Source organism: Chiloscyllium plagiosum, chromosome 22, assembly GCF_004010195.1.
Source record: "Chiloscyllium plagiosum isolate BGI_BamShark_2017 chromosome 22, ASM401019v2, whole genome shotgun sequence".
In the NCBI taxonomy this organism is placed as follows: Eukaryota; Metazoa; Chordata; class Chondrichthyes; order Orectolobiformes; family Hemiscylliidae; genus Chiloscyllium; species Chiloscyllium plagiosum.
The window spans coordinates 14,571,189-14,586,522 of record NC_057731.1 but is presented as its reverse complement, the minus strand read 5'-3'; the positions used below and the strand labels follow the sequence as shown (position 1 = coordinate 14,586,522).

Genomic DNA, 15,334 nt, shown 5'->3' with positions numbered 1-15,334 from the left:
CTCCACTCACCCATTGTACTCTATGCTACTTTCTCCCCATCCCCATCCTCCCCTAGCTTATCTCTCCATGCTTCAGGATCACTGCCTTTATTCCTGATGAAGGGCTTTTGCCCGAAACGTCGATTTTGCTGAAGCTCCTCGGATGCTGCCTGAACTGCTGTGCTCTTCCAGCACCATTGATCCAGAATCCACTGCATCCGTCCTGTCCCAGCTCCATTTCCGTCAGTTGCACTCTGAAGACTGCTGATCACCCTTACAATGGGGAACATTGATGTCTTGCTCACATCCACAATTGGACTGTGATTCCAGAAACAATTTCTAGATTGATTGGTTTGTAATGCTGCTGTGAGCATGGTCAGAACAACGCCAACTGAAATTGGCACTGAACACATACAAACTGATTACTTGAACAATGAGCTGATGTTTCTGTTTGTATGTTTTGCAAAATAGTGCAGTGACTGTAGCTTTGCTGAACGTGTGGAAAATCTGACTGATTTGAAACTAAACTCCACTCACTTATGTGGCTGTAGGAAAGTTTTTGGGTCTGTTTTATCAGTACAAATATCCTGCATGCCAAATGGTTTCTAACATTTGTCAACATGTACAGTTTGAAGTTCTGTAATTATTTTATTTTATAAGGAAAGTTTTGGTTCTTCCATGTACTGTGTAATGAAGCATTTTTTACTGCCCTTGTACTTCCATACTGTTTTATAGATATCTGCTAGGAAGGGGAATTTTTTCAGGCCCCCAAGATAACTGTCTGGCCTGTTGGGTGAGTTTACTGAAACTGGCTGCAGGTTGGCAGTCCCTAGTCACTTCATGGTAGACGTCACATAATTACAGCAAACCAGCTGGCACATTATCCTAAACATTCCCTGTTGAGACAAAAAAAATCACGAATATTTTGAATTACCAGTTTCCCAACATACAGACCACTTTCTTATACATGAGCAGTTCACTATTCTCATTAGTCTCTGCATAGCATTGCGCACACTGCCTATAAATCATGTTTTTCCCATAATGGCGCGCATGTGTGTTTTCATTTGGTTGTTCGTCTGGATCGTGTTCCTTCCCGAGGGAGTGTCATTTCCTGATCGTTTGTTATTACTGTTTCTGCTATTAGGGTGCTGCAAACCTCTGGATCTGACGATTGATTTGTGCAGGTGAAGACTTCACATTTTCCTGATCACTCACTGGCAGTTGAGGAAAAGCTCTGTTCCCACTTCTGACTTCAGGTCACTGGACCTGAAACAAATATTTCTCTTTACAGATGCTGCCAGACTTGCTGAGTTTTTCCAGCAATTTCTGTTTTTATTAAGGAACAGATTCTCCAGTTGTACATGTATATCTCTGGTTGCAATGGCCTGATCATTCCAGTATGTATAATTCAGGTGACAACTAAGTTGCACAGAATCCAAATTGCTATTTGGGCTGACTCTTAATGAGGGCATTGAATTGAACGCAGATTGATTCTCCAATTCTCAATTCTGGCTATAGTTTGGTAGTTCTGAAAATGTGTTGCTGGAAAAGCGCAGCAGGTCAGGCAGCATCCAGGGAACAGGCATAAGTTTGATTAAATGAACTTTGGCCTTTCAGTCATTTCACCTTGACTGTATCACTCATGTCTTGCTATGTTGGACTTCAGTTTTTTTTGGAGTTGTTTCAAACTACTCTTCCAATGTGCCATTAGACTTTACACTGGAGTCCACTTCTTTTCTTCAGTATGTACATTTATCTCCTTGAAGCATGCCTTGTATACATCTGTACTGGATTTGCTTGACTATTTTTATAATTCTTTTGGTGATTTTCACTGTTACTTCAGCCTCTTCATTTGACTGGGGATAACATGGAGTTGATGTGCATTGTTGAATTTCCCAATACTTTACCAAGTGGCTGAATTCTTCACTCATGAACTGAGGGTCATTGTCGCTCAATGTTGGGAATGCCATAAGGGCTGAAGAGTACTTCAGGTATGGGATAATCTCACTGACAGTCTTTAAAATCAGCAAGTTCACTTCCCTCTAGTCAGACTTTTTTGGTCAAGATCTCTCCAGTGGCTATCTGTACTTTCTTGTTGTGCTTCCTTCTAACCATACCCTTGTGTGTAAAATTATTCAGATTATTATAATCAGTATATTGTTTTTCTCAATGCTAGATATGCTTTATCATTTGGATGATATCCTCTACAGTATTTGCATTTTGCCTTTTGTCTATGATTGTTCTGCACTTTAGCCCTAGATTATCTGTCAGCCTAATGCAAGGCCTGGTCTGTTATACCATGAATATGGTCCAGCTCTTAATTTACAAATTCAGTACTTCTGCATAAGTTAATTGCTTTCTTGGGAAGTCACTCTCATAGCCTTGCACTGCAGAGATTGCTTATGCTTAATACAATTCTATATTTAATTAGATCACTTTTTGGTTGTGCAGATTCACAGGATTCTGTGAGCAGAGATAACAAAGTCACATTTTGATCAATAGAACTTTTTTCATTTTTGCCCTAATATTGAACATGTACAGTTCATGTTCACACAGAGATGCTGTGAGCATGCAGGTAGGGTCAGAGTGAGTGAAGAGGAAGTGAGTGGAGGTGCAACCTGGTCCAGTCCATGAGTAGAATGCATGTCTCTGAGTCTTCACTGCAGCGTTACAATGATAATTGCTGGTGCAGCCTGAGGTATTGCATTGATAAGAAAGTAGTGTCATGGAATCCTTAGTGTGTAAAGTGCCATTCAGCCCATCGGGCCCACACCGACCCTCCAAAGAGCATCGCGCCCAGACCAATCCACCTACCCCTCTCCCTTTAACCTTTCATTTCCCACGGCTAATCCACCTAGCCTGCATATCCCTAGACATTATGGGGCAATCTAGCATGGCCAATCTACCTAACCTGCACATCTTTGGACTACAGATAGTTCTCCTATAACACAGTAGATGCGTTTCAGCGAAACCTTGCTTAATAGAAGTAATGGTGTCTATGGAAAACACTCCTGATCACTCAAAAATATAGCGCAGCCTGAATGAAGGTTGAAATCATATTTATTAACAAAAGTATATTTAACAGTACATTTTAAAAAAACGCAAGAAAGCTGCTCACTATATGGTACCTCTCACAGAAAGCTGCTCTGTTGGAAGGTCGCATTGGCGTGTGCGCAAAATGGTACCGGCAGCATGCATGAGAACAAGGTGCATGAATGGATCCCCGTTGGAACTGTGCTATTGCCAATGGAGGTAAGCATTCTCTAAAATACTGTTCCCTAATTCTTCAATGAAATTATAGCCAAATCATGGTGCCGAAATCAGTGTTATCCCAGAGCTACCTGTAAGGGACGCAACTGGAGTACCTGGCAGAAACCCACACAGGGATGGAGGGAGAATGTGCAGATGGTCACCTGAGGCTAGAATTGAACCATGTCTCTGGAACTGTGAGGCAGCAGTACTAACCACTGAGCCACCATACCACCCAACATGATCAGAACAAGCAGACTGCTGAATTTCTACAGCCGTCTTCTAGTTTCCATGTTGAATTTTCTCCAATATCTAGCTTGTTGAGTGAATATGGTAAGATTAAAAAAAAAAGCTGAATATTAAGTTGGCAAGTTGGGCTGTCAACGAAACACTTAACTAATTAACGGCAACTGGTTTCTCCCCTCGCCAATAGTGAAAAACATAAAAGGTGGAGTGATGGGCCTTGTGGTGCAATGGTAGTGCCCCTACCTTTGAGTCAGGAAGCCTGGATTCAGTTCCAACTGCACCAGAGGTGTGTATTAACATATCTCAACAAGTTAATTAAAATACAGTCAGTTCCACTCTAAAGCAGCAGTTCCATTTTCGTGCAATCCTGTGTTATAAGAAAATCATGTAATATCAGCATAATTTAAACTAATGGGACTGGAATTGTGTTATAACTTTAAAACTTAACACTTTAGAAACAGGGTCCCAAATTCGTCAATTGTGTTATAGCGAATTCATGTTAACAAAACGCGTGTTATAGCAAAACGACCTGTATCCAAAAGATGGAATGAAATACTGCTGATGTCAAGCTGAATCTCACTGAATCTCATCTGGTTCTGCCACAAGTTCATTCACATATCACTCAGACATCGATAAGCTTCCACCCCTACTTTACTTTGCTCTGTAGCCGTAAATGACGGTACAGGTACACAATCCTTTACCGAAATCCGAAGTTTCTATCATGAAGTTTTTTTCTGTATAACAAGGTTGTTTGGCGTGCGAATAGGTGACCCAACCCCACACCCACTCGAACCACGTTACTGAGATGTGACATGGCGGCATAGCCCAGCACTGGCAGGTGTCAATTATGTCTCGGTGGTTGTACTAGTCACACATGGATCTGCTGTTCGGTAATATTCTTATTTCACTGTGAAAATATCATTTATTCTGAAATCCAAACAATTCTGAAATCTAATAAACAACTAGCCCTAAGGATTTTGGATAAAGGATTGTGTACCTGTATTACGTCTTACTAAGTTTCTCAGAAATGAACCAAGGAGCCAGTACTTGGACTCCACCAAAAACAAATCCAATTGATAGTATTAAATTATATAATACAATAATATAGTTTAATAAATATTTTAAATTTTCGTTGCAAGAGAAAAAGGAACAACAATCTTATCCACATTGAATTCCTGATTTACTTAAACAGGTTGAGGATACTGAACTCTGTGAATGCATTTCCACCATTGCCTAAAGCCTTTTTTTAGAACCCAGTAATCCTGTCAGCTGTAAGTCTAATGAATGTGAGCACTTTATATTGAGCTCTGGAAGATCAGATTCCAATTGCATGAGTAAGTGAGACCAAATAAGATTAGCAAATTCTGTCTCAGGTCACTCTTGAAATACTGATTCTGGAATGTTTGTTTAATATTTTAAACAACGCTGAACTAGGTTTTACCAAAATAGAAATCGATAGGGGGAAATATGCTCACTTTTTCAGCTGCTCAGGATTGACTGCAGGCAGAGCAAATTATTTGTGGGTGAATGAAGCAGGCATAATTTAATCACTTTTCTTTATTACTATCAGCTGGGCTTCACATCAGAAGTTTGACATGAAAGGAACTATGTCAAATTCAATTAGATCTAACCTAGTGACTGTTTATTAATTAAAGTACACCCAATAACACTTGGATGATTAATGATCCTGTAAACCATGTGATATTTCAGGCTCAAGTGGTTTGCTTATCAAGGATGTGTGTGACTATGACTGAATGAAGCTAGGATTTTTAAAGTCTGAACAACTTATGTTAGTCGTCGGGAATTAAAAAGAGCTTGTTTTGAGGCTGTATTCTTATTGCAATAAAATGATGATAAATAACTTTTCACAGTCCTTGTATGGATGCAATCCTACAAAAACTCAAAAGCTGAAATAGCTGTTTAAAACAGTTGTTGATTGAAGAACATGTAACTATAAAATGGGCTCAAGACCTGAATAAGGTCATTGTTTCAAAACATTTGGATTAAATTTTTTTTAGTACAAGATTTGTATTATGTTATGATACCCAATTCAGTTTCTTTCTGGCATATACTGAAACTTAATGTCTTCATTTATGGACGTGAAAAAATAGTTACAATGACTAACAGTGGGTTATGAACTTGTCATGACTTTAGCCCCACCCAATACCCATTAGTTGTTTTACAGGTGCAACTTCTGTAACTTTTACAAGAGAATGACATTTCTTTCCAGGGAGGGACTTGGGTAATGTCAGAATGGTATTTTCTGATGCATTTTTTAGTGTCTTGGACTATATGTATTTAAGAATTTAAAGCAAAAAAAACTACTTAACACAGCTGAACACAACAAAGATGAGAATAAGATAGTCTTTAGACTATCTTACGACAACACAACAGACATATTGATGAAAAAGGAAACGTGTCAAAGTTTTTCATCTTGTACACATCAGGACAGAATCACAAGAATATCAAGTCTCAAAGGAGACAACAATTTATACTCCCATGCAGTATAAATGAATAATAATAACTAAATTACAGATGAAAACATCAGTATGTGTTCTTTTCTCAGCAATATTCAATTCTTGCAGCTATAATAGACATAATTAATACATGACTGTATGATTTAGCTCTAAAAGTTTGGATGATCCACCAATTGGATCGACCTTTTTTTTGTCCTATGAAAGTGTGGATGGGGATAAGTAGCACGAAAGCAGTAGGGAGCAGCTTAGGCTGGCTGCCTGACACATTAGTGCCTCTGGCACACCTCTTCAGTGGCGTGTAGATAGGAACTTTGGCAGCCTGCTGCAACTCACTTGAGGGCTTAATAAAGAGTCATTTTCAAATTGAGGTAGGATGTATTGTGTTGGATTCATCCAAACGCTGCTGTGTGTATGCGTAGCCAGCAGCTCTCTAGAAGTAGCTTCTTGGTTGCAGGCAGTGTATGTGGGCCATCAACACCATCTTTAAAAAACTTCCTGTAGAAGCCATTGGGATCAAAGGGCTACATCCATGATCACAGGCCATTGCGTGGAAGAGATCTCCTTTCATAATGGGGACTGGCACCTGTGGCCATGTCAGCAATGTGTAATTTTTAACAATATTAGAGATCTTCAGATTGCACTGCCATCTCAAGGTGACCTCACTGCTGCTGTCCTGCATTGGCAGTACTCACCTCTCCTGTTGGCCTGCCAGCTGCCTACCTCAAGTATTCCCATTTGCTCTCATGCCTGTAGTGCCCACCTACTATCCATGATTATTTACTGCCTGTCACTGGAAAGACTGTACATCTTGATTGGCAAGGTCGGGACCTGACAACAACATCTGGAATGTCCACTAGAAAATTCAGCCCAATAGTTCAGGTAAAGATGAAAAAGCATGATTCAATTCAAAGGGAAAGACTCCAGTATAGATAGAGGCTCCAGCTTACAGCCAGAAACTGAAGTTAATCATCTACTGATCTTTTAGCTGAAACCTGATATTAAGCTTGACTCCCCTTTTTTTGCAGTAATATTTGTTAGAAATGACCCAATTTACAATCTTACAAATTTAAAATAAGTACGTTAACTACAAATAAAAACGATGCTTGCACACTGCAAATTATTTGGTAAGTATTTATCTTTGCAAAACTGTAGGATTATATGCTACAGATGTGAGGAAGTAAAGGTTAGAAAATAACTCTTAAGTAATGCTGCAGCCAGTCATTGGAATGCCGATTGTTTGTAGCTGAATTTTGAACATGTTTTAGTCTCCTTATTTGGTTAGTAACATAGCAACCTTCCACCCATGTTGTTGAACATGGTGCTTAATTATTTCAAACCACTAAACTTTCTTTTCTAAAGCAGATTTTAAAATACTCACTTTATTCTGCTGTGTTAGCATTTTGACTCCTAAATCACACATTGGCCTGCCAAACCATAAATATGTCAGAAGGCTAACAAACCTCAAAGTTTGTTGTAAGAGTGAGAGAGGATATATAAATAGATTGACAGACAAGAACTAGCTTGTTTGGCAGCCTCTCCTCCAGTTTTGCATATTCCTATACAAATAGAATGAATTTACTGGAGACCCAAGAAGCTATTTGACTGTGAAGGCTTTGAGAATGAAAAGCTTCCCTGTTTAATAACCCAGTGTGATTTATGTCTGCAGTTAATTGTAGCTTTTCAAGCCTGAAGCTCTATAAGTATGTTAGACTGAAACTGATCACTTTGCAGAACAGTCAAACTGGAGTTAAGGTTTTGCAATATTTAGGTGCGAGACAAATAATTACACTAAGTAAACCTTTAGTCTGACATAATTCAGAATTACAATTGACTACTGCAGGTTTTAATTAACTAAATAATGAGGGGGTCTTAGTCTGATGGGATAGAATGTTATCAAATTACCGACTGAGACCTGAGCTCTAATTAATTCAAATAATCTCAACCCAGAATCTAAATACAGCAGAATATGACAAAATTTAACATACTTACTTATTAATACAGAATTATTCCCAAAAGAAGTATATGGTTCACTGGAATGAAACATAGAAAATTCCACCTGGCATAGCAGTGTTATTTCAGTGTAGAAGGTAAGACACATTGTTGTACCACAATTGAACAAGCTTTACTTGCAAGAAAATACTGAGCAGATCTGACAGCACCTTAAAGAAGGAAGCTGAGTTCATGGCTGAAATTTTCTTAGCCTTTTTGAAGGTAAGTTGGAGAGGCTGGTAAAATGATGATGGTATTTGTCAGTAAGATGTTAACATGCTCTTGCTGCCTGGTGATATGACCTGAGACACAAATGGAAGCTGGTGGAGTAAGTGAACAGCCACTCAATGTTATTAATCAATTATTAATCTGTTGATTTATCAGGCCACTGGGTGTTTGAATTTCGAAACTGTCTCCATCACTTATAATCCACCAGCTCCACTGAAATACCATCTCTGGGGTTTTCATCTCTGGAGGCTTAATGACCCAAGGCATAGTGCTCCTACTCCCACATTTCCCTCTAATTCCTCAGCAGAATGGACTACTTCTGTGGCTCTGATGCCATTGTTGAAATGGTTCACTTCTTCAATAGCCAGGGGCCTGCCAGCCTGCCAGCTATAGACCCAGCACATCATGTTTCACTTGTCAGCTGTTTGAGTGTGCTTCAGCCTAGAGGGAGAGTGTGTCCTCTCCCTCCCCTTATAGCCTCAACATTGGCCACCTCTATCAGTGTTGTTGCTGAGGCAGCATGGCCATTGGTTCTGATTGGGTCAGTAGCTTGGAAAGGCAGGCCATCATCCATGATTAGATGGTAATCCCCGAACTGGCCATCACCCTACACAATTTCCTCTATTGTCCCTGCCCTCACCAGATCAGGCTCAAAAGGACTGATAAATGAGAATCTTTCTCATTTCTTTTGACTACTCATCTGTCAGGGCACTTTCCCTTTCTGATTATCACAGCACCTGTCTGGTTTGCTTATGCTCATCGAATAAATCTTTGCTACATTCTCATTTTATTTAAGGTAGGATTACAGTCTCATCAATGTCTGCTACTTAGCTGCTAACCCAACTGACATCTTGGGCAATAACTCAAATAGTACCTGAAGTTCTGGTATAAATATTGATAGGTCATAATTTGGTAGCTGTGTTTTCACAGTACTGTCATGACGGTGATATCGCCATTACTGCAGAAAAGAAAGTCATTCATGCTCGAGGTCACACAGCAATGAATTCTAGTTCTTTTCTCACAGAAGTGTCTTGAACAATCAGGGTCAAATTGCTGTGGTCTAAGATTTGAATAAAACCTAGCAGTTACATGTCAATAATCATTAACTGGTACATGCTTCATAGCAATGCCTCCACTATTTAGGATATGGAGGAGCCGGTGTTGGATTGGGGTGGACAAAGTTAAAAAATCACACAACACCAAGTTATAGTCCAACAGGTTTATTTGGAAGCACTGGCTTTTGAGGTGCTGCCTTTTTGTCAGGTGGTTGTGGAACATGACTATACTACAACTCCATGACACTGTGACCCTTTTTCTATAAATTCTGTGTTGTATGGTCATGTTCCACAACTACCTGATGAAGAGGCAATACCTCAAAAGCTACTGCTTCCAAATAAGCTTGTTGGACTATAACCTGGCATTGTGTGACTTTCAACTTTGTCCACTATACAGAGCCCACTTGCCAACAATTCGATATTCTCCTCTCATACTGTATAAATATTAGTTTTCCCTCAAACTCACACTCTTCTATATGGTCCTGATGAGTAAAAGATGAAAAGCTTTGATAAAATGTTCTTTTTCAGCAATATTTAAGTTCCTTACAACCAAACAACTGTTGATATATGAATGTGTTGAAAGTTAAAATATTTTAAGTCCTTCCTTTGAGGAGCTATAAGCTATAAAGAGACCAGTGAGGTTGTTCTTGTCTGGTCAACTTATAATAGCAGGAGAACAGCTGTGTTTCTTCAATAATATCACCATGTTGTTATTTCCATTCCTGGTGAAACTGAAATATTTCATATTTGAGGTCACATTAAGGATAGACCAAATGGCCAATATCTGTGCTATATTATCTTCTGATATACAGGAAATATATAGGGATGTGATGACCATATTCAAATCAATTATTACACCTTTTCTCTTTTGGTACACAAAAGGCCTTCAGGCAGAGATAACTAATCTTGCTGTTATTCTCCAGTTAATTTTTCAACTCTGAAATCTAACAACAAACTTTAGCATGGTAGCATGGCCAAACACACCAAGGTGTAGGATTTAGGCTTTAGCTGCCATAAAGGCAAGGGTTTGAATCCCACTACTGCCAATATTTCTTGTGATATTTCACTCATATTGTTTGCTTTAAAATGTTTAGAAAGCCATTGTGGACAAGATGGGCTGCAGGGCCTCCTTCTGCATGGTACATTTCTGTGGCTCTGTAAAGAGGGTACTTTATTCAACGGCATGCTGGTTCAGTGGTTAGCATTTCTGCCTCTCAGTCCCAGGGACCCGGGTTTGATTCTAGCTTTGGGTGACTGTGTGGAGTTTGCACATTCTCGCCATGTCTGTGTGGGTTTCCCCCAAGGTCGTCCGGTTTCCTCTCACAGTTTAAAGATGTGCCGGTTCAGTGGATTAGCCATGGGAAATGTCGGTTTATGGGGATACAGGGCTGGGTGGAATGCTCTTCAGAAGGCCAATGTGGACTTGATAGGCTAAATGACCTGCTTCCATGCTGTAGAGAATCTGTGATCTTGTGTTTTGAAGTAGACCTTTACAGTACTGACTACGTTGAAGCAGACTGGTTTCATAGGTCTTTGCAGTCTGTACTGCACTTGCAGACAAAGTTTATTACTAAACAACCTGATTCTAAACTGAGATGTTTGCCTCTCTTACAATGAGGATGACTTTTACATTGTATCCCTTTTCATTTTTAGCTTTAAAAATGGATAAAGTTAATCTTGAATAGGTCAGGAAGTTTAGAGTTTTACAAGCTGCTTTTCTTTCCAAAATTAAAATGATGGCATCAGCAAAAAAGACCTTCCTTCCGCAGTTCAGGTGATTACAATCCCAATTGTTTCAAAAATGATTTAATATATCCTTTCACTATCCCAAACACATTACATTTTGAAACAAAGCATTATTCATATTCTTTCATAAATGGCCTAATTAAAGCTACATGTCACAACAGGTTAAGGTATGTGCAAAGGAGAACCCAATGACCTTTCAAGTCTATGTTACTGCCTTCAGTAAAACAACCAGATAAAAATCTTTCTTGAAATATTAATGCACGATAGCTAGTTTGCTGAATATCAATGAACATTTTAATTATAAACATAACTTATTTACACTGATTATCTCCTAAGTATTTAAATGAATGTGGAATAATTGAAGTTTCTATTTAACTTCCTTATGAGCTTTAAATGTTAGATTTGAATGGCATTTGATTATTCCACTAAAGTATTGTGCGACAGCTACTGCAGAATAAACATCTCAGTTTCCATAGGTTTCAAATTTAATTGATAGCTTGGCGTGGTTCTTTTAGTTATTGATGTGATGATTGAAAACTGGTTAACATAAAAGGCCAGAGATAATAGTTTGTGACATTTCTGTCCTTTGCCAATTATAATAACATTGGCTACTGATGACATACACATGGGCCTAGTCAACACCAAATGGTCTGTGTTCCATCACTCAATAAACAACATAATCAACTGAGTGAATCGAACACTCCAAGGTCATATCGGTCTGTTTCCAAAACACTGTGCATTGTTTTAATATGCTCAACAGTTGATTTTAGTGCTGGTTCTCAAGAATTGTATAAATAATTCTGCAATGCTCAATGACCATAAAGAATGCTACAGTGTACTCTGGTTTGTTCAGTTATTTTACCTAGAAAAAATATTCTTAAGTTAAAATGAACAAACTTATAAAATGACAAATATATTATGCTTGATAAAAATAAAGAATGAACAGATATTCCATGTTAAGTAGGAACAACTACACAAAAAAACCTAATTTCAAAAATGGAAAGGGAAGGGCAAGATTTCCTCTCTGCACTAAATGTAACAAAAGTTCTGAATACATTCTTTATAAATTGGCCTGTAGTATCACAATGACCACTGCATAAAGCAAATTTCATATCAGGTAAGGAAAATGCAATTATTCACAATTTTAACCTTCAGAATCGCAGACTTGTTACAGTGCAGGAGGCCATTTGGCCCATCATATATATATAGGCTGTCAGAGTATTTTGATTTAGTGAAAAACCTGCCTTTTCCCCATAACCTTGCATATTGTTTCTGTTTAAATGCATATCCCAAGTGGTCTCCAGCAGATATCTAGACAGACTTTAGGGATTTAGGCAGGAAATTGAAAAGCATGATTTCAAAGGTAGTATCTCCAGATTACTTCTAGTGCCACTTAATAGTGAACATAAGACTAGATTAGTAAAGTAAATGAATGCGTGGTTGGATAGATGGTGTAAGAAGAAAGCCTGTAGATTTCTGAGACACTGGGACCATTTCTGGGGTAGATGGGACCTGGACAAATTGGACAGATTATGGTTTAACAGGAACAGGATTAATATCCATGAAGGAAGGTTTGCTAATGCAATTGGGGTGGATTTTAAACTACATGGATAGGAGAATGGGATCCTGACAAGTAGATCAGAAGAGAATAAAGCTGAGATGGAATGAGAAGTTGACATGTTAGTGCATGAGTATAGAAGGCAGAGGAAACTAGCAAGATATGAAAGAATTGAGTATTGTAAGACTGAATGGAATATATTTTAATACAAGGGAGGTGAGGAATAAGGCAGTCAAGCAATTATTAAGGCAGTAATAGGGGATTTTAATTTCCCAAATATTAACTGGGATAGTTTTAGGTGTAAGGTAGATAGGAAAGAAAATTCTTAAAAGCTTGTTTAGCAAATGTGTAAAAGTCAGAGCAATTATGGATCTAGTATTTGAAATTGAGCCTGGGCATGTGGAAGGGCTATCAGTAGGGGAACATTTGGGAGAGGGAGAATAACTCATTTCGGATAGTTATGAAAAAGGATGAGCCAAGAATAAAGTTCTTAAATGGGAAAAAGCGATTGTTGCGAGAGTCAGTGGCCTCCATTTTCAGCAGCAGTGAGAGTGGTGAGAGTGAGGACAAGGGGCTGCCAGGAAGATACATTTCCCTCTATAAGGACCTCGAGAGTCAGCAGCTTCCATTTTCGGCAGCAGCAGGAGCGGTGAGAGTGAGGAGCTGAGTGGGAGTGGTCGAATTGCACTCTGGGAAGGTGAGTGAACTGATTTATTTGGGCAGTGGCTAAACCCAAGACACTACATGTGTATTGTGTCCCACCTGCACCCCCCCCCCGCCAACCAAAACAAAAGATGGCTGTGTCTTGGTAAGGTAATGGTTTTTCTTTTTTTTTAAATTGTGTGATTGGTAAAAAAATTTTTTTTTCTTTTTCATTCATCTATTATTTGATACTATAGTTTGACTAAGTTAAGCTCAAGATTAAAAATAGCAGGAGATCTCAAGACCCATGTTACATTCCACTTGCTCAATTTGGAAGCTCAGGGGTGCGGCTGATGTCCCTGACTCATTTACGTGCAGTAAAGTGTGTCCACTGCAGCACTTGTTAGACTGCATGACAGCTCTGGAGCTGTGGATAGACTCACTTTGAAGCATCCGCGATGCTGAGGAGGTCGTGGAGCATGTTTAACAAATTGTTCACACCACAGATGAGGATTGCTAAGGGAGAAAGGGAAGGGGTGACCAACAGGCAGAGAAAGATCAGGAAGGCAGTGCAGGCGTCCCCTGCAGTCGTCTCCCTCCAAAACAGGTATATTGTTTTGCATACTAATAGGGGAGATGGCTCACCAGGGGGAGGCAGCAGTAGTCAGGTTCATGGCTCTGTGGCTGGCTTTGCTGTACAGTAAGGCTGGAAAAAAGAATGGAAGAGCTATAGTCATTGGGGATTCATTTGTAGGGGGAGTAGATAAGCGATTCTGTGGTCGAAAACGAGACTCCCGAATGGCATGTTGTCTCCCATGTGCACGGGTCAGGGATGTCTCAGATCGACTGCAAAATATTCTGAAGGGGGAGGGTGAGCAGCCAGCTGTCGTGGTCCATATAGGCACCAATGATATAGGTAGAAAATGGGATGAGGTCCTGCAAGCAGAATTTAGGGAGTTAGGAGCCAAGTTAAAAAGTAGGACCTCAGAGGTAGTAATCTCAGGATTGCTGCCAGTGCCACGTGCTAGTCAAGAGTAGAAATAAAAAAAAGGCAGGATGAATGTATGGCTCGAGAGATGGTGCAGGAAGGATAGATTCAGATTTTTGGGACATTGGAGCCAGTTCTGGGTGAGGTGGGACTATTCCAAACTGGACGTCTACACCTGGGCCGGACTGGAATCAATGTCCTAGGGAGTGCTTTTGCTAATGCAGTTGGGGAGGTTTAAACTAATGTGGTATGGTATGGGAACCAAATGACGTTAGTGAACAGTAAAGTAGAACTAAAACCTGTAAGGAACTAGATAATGAAGTCAGCGTGACTAACAGGAAGAGTAGCCAGGGAGCAGATGATGAACGTAAAGGGACAGATTGTCTGAGGTGCATTTGTTTTAATGCGAGAAGTGTAGTAGGTAAGGCAGATGAACTTAGGGCTTGGATTAGTTCCTGGGAGTATGATGTTATTGCTATTACTGAGATTTGGTTGAGGGAAGGGCATGATTAGCAACTAAATAGCCCTGGATGTAGATGCTTCAGGTGGGATAGAGAGGGAGATAAAAGAGGTAGAGGAGTTGCCTTATTGGTCAGAGATGATATCACAGCTGCGCTGAAGGAGGGCACTATGGAACTTCAGCAGTGAGGCAATATGGGCAGAGCGCAGAAATAGGTAGGGTGTGGTAACACTTTTGGGACTGTACTACAGACCTCCCAACAATGAGTGTGAGATAGAGGTACAAATATGTAAACAGATTATGGAAAGGTGTAGGAGCAGGGGTGTAGGGTGTGGTGATAGGAGATTTTAATTTTCCCAACATCGACAGAAATTCACTTAGTATTAGAGGTCCAGATGGAGCAGAATTTGTAAGGAACATCCAAGAGGGTTTCATACAGCAGTATCTAAATAGTCCAACTCAGGAAGGGGCCATACTGGATCTAGTGTTGGGGAATGAGCCCAACCAGGTGGTTGAAGTTTTAGTAGGGGATTACTTTGTGAATACTGATCACAATTCTGTAAGTTTTAGAATACTCATGGACAAAGACGAGAGTCATCCGAAAGGAAGAGTGCTAAATTGGGGGAAGGCTGACTATAGCAAAATTTAGCAGGAGCTGGAGAATGTGGTTTGGGACCAACTGTTTGAAGGTAAATCCACATTTGATATGGGGGAGGC

General features: G+C 39.7%; 1 long non-coding RNA gene across 1 annotated transcript; it reads right to left on the bottom strand.

Moving 5' to 3' along the window:
• Nucleotides 1-627: 627 nt before the first annotated feature.
• Nucleotides 628-7,411, bottom strand: LOC122561077. Its single transcript, XR_006314898.1, has 3 exons — nt 7,330-7,411; nt 3,718-3,841; nt 628-875 (listed from the first exon to the last, which is right to left on the bottom strand). It is a non-coding gene; the product is annotated as an uncharacterized LOC122561077 (long non-coding RNA).
• Between the last annotated feature and the right edge of the window lie 7,923 nt (nt 7,412-15,334).